The sequence below is a fragment of the Nematostella vectensis genome, chromosome 9, assembly GCF_932526225.1.
Source record: "Nematostella vectensis chromosome 9, jaNemVect1.1, whole genome shotgun sequence".
Classification (NCBI taxonomy): domain Eukaryota; kingdom Metazoa; phylum Cnidaria; class Anthozoa; order Actiniaria; family Edwardsiidae; genus Nematostella; species Nematostella vectensis.
In genome coordinates this window covers 15,213,802-15,221,389 of record NC_064042.1, presented here as the reverse complement: position 1 = coordinate 15,221,389, position 7,588 = coordinate 15,213,802, and the positions used below count along the sequence as shown (strand labels likewise).

General features: G+C 40.3%; 1 long non-coding RNA gene across 1 annotated transcript; it reads left to right on the top strand.

Annotated features, from left to right (window-relative positions):
• The first annotated feature begins 345 nt into the window (after nt 1-345).
• On the top strand, nt 346-7,155 carry LOC125572516. Its single transcript, XR_007313850.1, has 2 exons — nt 346-6,591; nt 6,666-7,155. It is a non-coding gene; the product is annotated as an uncharacterized LOC125572516 (long non-coding RNA).
• Nucleotides 7,156-7,588: the final 433 nt, after the last annotated feature.

The window sequence follows — 7,588 nt, the reverse complement described above, 5'->3', positions numbered from 1 at the left end:
TAAGAATGAGGTAAGATGAAGTAAGGATGAAGTGAGATGAAGTAAGAGTGAGGTGAAATGAAGTAAGAATGAGGTGAAATGAAGTAAGAATGAGGTGAGGTGAAGTAAGGATGAGGTGAGGTGGAGTAAGGGTGAGGTGAGGTGAAGTAAGGATGAAGTGAGATAAAGTAAGGATGAGGTGAGGTGGTGTAAGGATGGGGTGAGGTGAAGTAAGGATGAGGTAAGATGAAGTAAAGGTGAGGTGAGGTGAAGTAAGGATGAGGTGAGGTGAAGTTAGGATGAGGTGAGGTGGAGTAAGGGTGAGGTGAGGTGAAGTGAGGATGAGGTGAGGTGAAGTAAGGATGAGGTGAGGTGAAGTAAGGATGAGGTGAGGTGAAGTAAGGATGAAGTGAGATGTAGTAAGGGTGAGGTGAAATGAAGTAAGAATGAGGTGAAATGAAGGAAGGATGAGGTAAAATGAAGTGAAGGGGGAGGTGAGATGGAGTAAGGATGAGGTGAGGTGAGGTGGAGTAAGGGTGAGGTGAGGGGAAGTAAGGATCAGGTTAGGTGAAGTAAGGATGAGGTGAAATGAAGTGAGGGTGAGGTGGGGTGAAGTAAGGATGAGGTGAGATGAAGTAAGGATGAGTTAAGATGAAGTAAGGATGAGGTGAGATGAAGTAAGGATGAGGTGAGATGAAGTAAGGATAAGGTGAGATGAAGTATGGGTGAGTTGAGGTGAAGTAAGTATGAGGTGAGATGAAGTAAGGATGAGGTGAGATGAAGTTCTTGCCAAAACTGCTATTTTTGTTAAAACCAGATAGACAGGAATAAGGTAAATAGTAGAAAATGACAAAACGACAGCCTCAAACCAAACATGAGAACTTGTGTTGTCTGAGCAATACTGTCTTACTGTCACTTTTTTAATTCCATGGCCTTGCTCTAAGCTCTATATAGCTCTTGGAAAAGCCTGCCAGCCACTCTCATCCCATGGCCTTGCTCAAAGCTCTATATAGCTCTTGGAAAAGCCTGCCAGTCACTCTTTCATTCCATGGCCTTGCTCAAAGCTCTATATAGCTCTTGGAAAAGCCTGCCAGTCACTCTTTCATCCCATGGCCTTGCTCAAAGCTCTGTATAGCTCTTGTAAAAGCCTGCCAACCACTATTTCATCTCATGGCCTTGCTCTAAGCTCTGTATAGCTCTTGGAAAAGCCTGCCAGCCACTCTCATTCCATCGCCTTGCTCTAAGCTCTATATAGCTCTTGGAAAGCCTGCCAGACACTCTTTCATCCCATGGCCTTGCTCTAAGCTCTATATAGCTCTTGGAAAAGCCAGCCAACCACTATTTCATTCCATGGCCTTGCTCAAAGCTCTATATAGCTCTTGGAAAAGCCTGCCAGCCACTCTTTCATCCCATGGCCTTGCTCTAAGCTCTATATAGCTCTTGGAAAAGCCTGCCAGCCACTCTTTCATCCCATGGCCTTGCTCTAAGCTCTATATAGCTCTTGGAAAAGTCTGCCAGCCACTCTCATTCCATAGCCTTGCTCTAAGCTCTATATTGCTCTTGGAAAAGCCTGCCAGCCACTCTTTCATCCCATGGCCTTGCTCTAAGCTCTATATAGCTCTTGGAAAAGTCTGCCAGCCACTCTCATTCCATCGCCTTGCTCTAAGCTCTATATTGCTCTTGGAAAGCCTGCCAGACACTCTTTCATCCCATGGCCTTGCTCTAAGCTCTATATAGCTCTTGGAAAAGCCAGCCAGCCACTCTTTCATCACATGGCCTTGCTCTAAGCTCTATATAGCTCTTGGAAAAGCCTGCCAGCCACTCTTTCATCCCATGGCCTTGCATAATATTCATAGAGGGTGGACGCTCATAGTCAATGCCCTTTTTGATAAATTTATATCGCCTTAGGCGTAATAATCCACTCAGCGCCAGCATTTTCTATCTTCACTTCAGGCGATTCAACCTTGTATTTTTAAGTGCTCTTTTGTTATGAAACATAGCTAAAGCCGCGTGATTAGCTCTGCGCCCTTGTTTTTGTTTTTCAATTTTTGGCGTCTTGTTGTCTAAATCTCATCATCCGTTTCCAACTAGACGTCATTTTTTATTCAACTTGCTCATTTGTTGCCTGTTCTGAAGATGAAATGCGTAGTTCCTTCTAAAATTGAATTATATAGTCTCCTAATTACTTGAAATGTCGCATGCCCTGCCGTTTTCATTTCTGACAATTACCTCCTGTGCCGAAACAATTTGTCTTGGTCTGAGTTTGATAAAGACACGCATTTTTTTCTAAAATGTTTCGCAGGTACAATGCTCAATTTTCACTGGGTTAGTAAATTAAGAATAAAATTAGCCTTCGATATTTCCTTGTATTTATTTTTTTAAGTTTCCTATAAACATTCCTGTCATTTCGATTATAGCCTACACAAATTTCATTAACGTTATTTTTTGTCCATCATTAAAATTTTACTGATCGTAGAGGTAACCTTTGGCTAGCTGTAAGGTTTTATAACTTCGTTTAGGGTTAACACGGTAGAAAAACTACAGACAAGCTGTGGATGAGAAGGTGGTCTGCGTGGGTGTTAAGGAAAGAACCTTGGGAATCATATCAGCACAGTTTTGAAGTTGTATGAAAACAAAAAAATTAGCCCTTTCTCGGAGAAATAACCCTTGCTTGATATTTAACGTTTACTGCAAAAATTTCTTTTATCATAGCACTTGGCAAGTTTTCGTGTTTATCTGTAACCTAAGTTACTAAAGTACATTTCTGATTTTAAGGTGATTCCTTGGGGAGAAGATTTTTTCAAAAGGCTGAACATTGAAAACAGCTTTGCTTCAAGTAATGTAGTATTATGTTTTGTAGGTAATTCAACGTAATAAATGGTTTCCTTGTGTCATGTTAATGTTTTCTAATCCTTCGCTCTTCAAAACAAAGCTTTTCTCCATCTAGTTTTCTAGGTTTTTATCTATTTCTATGACAGAATTGAGTCAGTCAAACTGGTGAATATTGCGAAATGTTGGTTGGACTGTCATCGAGATCAGCGGTAACCTCCACGTTCTGAGGCGTTAGTTTTAAGATATCCATACGACTAGCACTTTCATCCTTGCGGCAGATCTTTCTGCACAGTGAACAGAAACAAAACACGATAACGCCAACGCAAATGACCACCAACACACCGATGATCCAGTCGATAAGCGTGTTCCCCGTCGGGTTCTCGACAAACTCCGAACTGTCTCGAGTGGCTTCACGAATGTTCTCCGATGAACTCCGAGACTCGTGGGCAAGTACACTTGGAAGACGGAAAAGATGAATTGTCAGAAAAGACGCAGGCAAGAACCGAATTTCGTATAGCAGTTGATTAAATATTATCTTGAATGGCTTCATCTTCTGATTAAGGGTCTTCCTCAAGTTAAATACTTGGTATCTTCATGTAAGCCTTTTCAAAATGATGTTGATGGTAACATAAAAGCAAGCTTGCTTAAAATTGAAAACTCCATCTAGGAAATTGTGATTGACAATGGTCTTCGTATGCTGCCGTCTCTAAACAGTCTTCCGTAGCAGGCGACAGGTTTATCACTCTCAAATGTTTCATAAATTGTGAGGCTGAATGACGCCTTCCTGCGTTCCCATTTAATCCACCAGCTTTACAGGCTTGCTCATCTAATTAAAGCTCCTGCACTTCCTCTTAGGCTCGGTAAGTACGTGCTCTCACGATTGATGTTTACCGATCGCGAGTGGCCACACGGTGTAATATGCGAGCTCTAACGGCCCGGTAGGATTGGAAGATTGTTATTTTGTTTTTGTTTTGGTAAAAACTTCCGTCGACTTGCTTTTGCTTTCTTTATCGTCCTCAGAGTCAAATATGAGTCTAGATAATGATAATCCTCACTCAATATTATCATGTTATAATGTATATATGAAAGAAACTCTTATCTCAAATTTAGTGTCTGCTTTCTGTCTTTGGTAGTTTCCTGTGACGTTATTTGGACCTTGTTAAAAATACGTATTTTAAACATTATGCCACATTTGGGTTCCGTGCGAGCAGTTGTGTGCCATAGAATGTTTACTTACATAACTTCCCGTGTTTGTGAGTCGGTAAAGGGTGTTTGCTTGGTACTATCATTCTAGGATTATACTACACAAAGCAGCCACCTCGTCCCAGGCCTAGCGCGGATCAGATCAGTTATTCTTACGCAGAAATGAAATTGGAATAACAACCTGACAATTAAGCTGTTATTACTTAGACAAGCAGAAATTACGCTTAATTGAGATCGTTTTCCCCTTGCTTCCGGCATTATTTTCATTAGTACATTCATTTTAATTAAATCTTCCTTTCTTTAATACATTATCGTATTATAGGAATAAGCGCTTAGGCATTTTTTATCGTGTTGATTTATTCTCAAATATTTTTAAAATTTGACCATATATACATAGATTTTTTCGCCTTTGTCCACGTTCCAAAACCTGATGTCTATCCCGTTACTCGCGTTTTGATTAGCGACAGAACACATTCAATACAGTAGCCAATCAGCAGAGATAAACTCTCAACAAAGCGACCAGGTTCTGAAATCAAAGCGTCATCTGAAACGTGAGCAAACGCGAAAAATGTATCAAGCTCCAGAGATCCAAAGACAGAGACCAGAGACACAAATGGTAGAATTCCCGAAGCACCCTGAAGATTGTAACGATAGGCCACTTGAGCTAAGGATTTTGAATGGGAAATTCGCGCAAAAATAAACCCCAGAAATATTCGCTAGAGTACGAAGAAAATCTAAAATCTTTCAATGAAAATCAGCTCCTTTTTCACACACACAAAAAAAATTCCGACTGATACGTAAGCGCTGAATAAATTGCATTTTGTTATTGTTATTGGTCACAAAAAGCCTGATCGCGCAAGAGTTTGCAACCCAAAAAGTCACGTGTTTTTTCAAGTCGCTTATTACCTAGCCTTGGGCAACCCCTGTTATTCAGACCACGTGCTACTATAGTTACATAATCAACACTAAAACCGGCTGCTTTAGCTGGATCTTCATGAAATGCCGGAAAAGGGAAAAAGCTTTTCTTACAGTGTTACCTCTCTTAATAAAGGTTTTTTTAGAACATGATGTAGATATACATATCGATCCTGATACACATATTTTAAATACGTTTTCAGTCGAGAATCCATGTGTCAGAGCCAGCAGTGGTCCATGGGTAACGTAAAAAGGGCTGAATCCTGATGTCTGAAAACTATGTGAATATTTGCAGGCAAATGAACAAGAATACTACAGCTTTGCAAACTTTGACTTGTTCTTATCTACGCATATATTTGTTTGTATATGTTATAGCCATGAAGCACTGCGTTCAATGCGCTGTTTGACCCGTGTATCCTAGCGACTTGAATTTGTTGCAGAACACGAAGCGCCAGTTGACCATTAACTAGTTAACCCAGTTGACCATTAACTAGTTAATCCAGTTGACCATTAACTAGTTAATCCAGTTGACCATTAACTAGTTAATCCAGTTGACCATTAACTAGTTAATCCAGTTGACCATTAACTAGTTAATCCAGTTAAAGCGCGTAGTCCCTTCCTTTTTTTAAGGGGTTCTATGTCCCTTGTACTAGCCCCTCCCAATACAAAACCACTGCGCAAACAGTGCATTGAATTGGAAGTAAATAACGGAGTATGTGGCGGTTTATAGGTAGAATGGTAAATTTGGATCATTACAAAGGTGAGAAAAGTGAAAATTCGTTCAGTTATAGCAGATATCAATAGTTTACTATACATTTACACAAATAACCGTTCCGATTGAAAATTACATTTTCAAATAAAGATCATTTAAAAACTGGTCAGGACTAGCGCGAAACTTGCCCCGCCTCCTAAGGCGGAATATAAGTAGTGGGGGTGGGGGATTTTAATAACGCCTCCACTCCTGACGTAATTTCGCTGAAATTTCTCACGTATAATGTGTCACAAATTTAGGAAATCACGTGACGAGTACTTACCAATGAACGCTCGCATAGTAATCGACCAATCGTGACTAATCAATAATCCATAGTTCATAGTCGGAGTTTTTGATTTGGCAACTAACATCTTGAAAACATTTTTATGAAATTAGTGTAATTGTGTCTCCTGTAAAAGAGACTGCGAAAACGATTTTTTGACTAAAAGTTCTAGCGACAAAAGTCTTGAGAGGGTAATTCTCAATTAGAACAAAGTGTTTCCTCTTGTGTTATCTGCGGGTATCTTGTGTTGTTTCCAGCGCCGCATAACTTTTGTCAGAAACCAATACAATTCTAGATATGCAGAAGATTTCAAGGGATGAATTCGAAAAACAAAGGCACCGGAGAGCCAGACTTAAAACCACAGAAACAGAGGACAAAAAGTCGACACCCATCTCTGCAAATACTCTCCCGATGAGATACAAAATGGACTGATGAATGTCGAATAATGAGGGGTGTAGCGAGACTGGTTCTGGTGCTATTAATGTTTATTCTTCTATTTGATGAAGTGCTAGCTAAGGGAGGCAAGAAAGGAGGAGCGCGAGGTGGGAAAGGTCGAGCGAAACCCAAGAAACTCTGCTGCGGAGCTCTAGGAGGGATTGACAGCAAAAAGAAAATGCCGGATTGGATGGTAGCCATTTTAATATTTCTTCTGATAATCGCGCTGTATATGTTTTATGTGCTAATGAGGTGGATTTACCATAGGAAATACCAGACACGGTATTTACGACACAGAGCTAGCAGCGAAAGAGTGGAATCGACTGATCTCAACCATGGACACAATTTGACAAATGTATAGCACGACGAATTGGAGCATGCTACAATGACTCGATGTTATGTTATGGCAAGAAAGGAATACGGAAAGGAAGGAACCAACAAAGTACTTGATTAGCATTTGGTGGCAAGGAGAATGATAGCGCCGATTTCCACTCCCGTCGATTGTAAATATTAATGAATTGCTGAACATGAAACAATGCAGAGATATAAAGCGCGCCAAGATCATCGTATATAAACAGAGTTCCTGAGATTCTAAAACAAATGATAATGCTATAAGCAAGGTGGAATTGATTAAAATAACTCGCCATATATTTTCAACACGCTTGTTATAACTATTTCGAAACATTTGTTGCTGTTGTTGTTTTTAATGGTGAAAACTTGGTGACACAAGGCAGAGAAATAACCATTTTTTATGGCTTTTCTTATAGCAGATTTTAGTTTGCCGAAACAACTTTAAGGAAATATTTTATCTCAAGTTGAATTTGGGGTGCAGCAATCTTTATCAACTCGGTGGTTTGAGGGAAGTTTGAGTTTTTGAGGGTGAAAACACAAGGGTTCAAGTTAACAGAGGGTAAACCCCCCACCCTACCTCCCCACCCTACCTCCTCCACAGGCGTCTCGAGTGGAAAAAGGCTTTTTTTTTCGATTTCGGGCTTCCTGTGGCGTATTCAAGAAAAAGTGGGGGCCTGGGTAAGTAAATACCAGTAAATGATCTAATAAACGCCTTCTATCTAATAAACGCCCCCCCTCCTATGCTTACACATTTATATTATATACCCCACTGCACTTGGGTTTGTTATATTGTCATAGTTTGTAAAGAGCGCCCCTCTCTAATAAACGCCTCCTTTCTA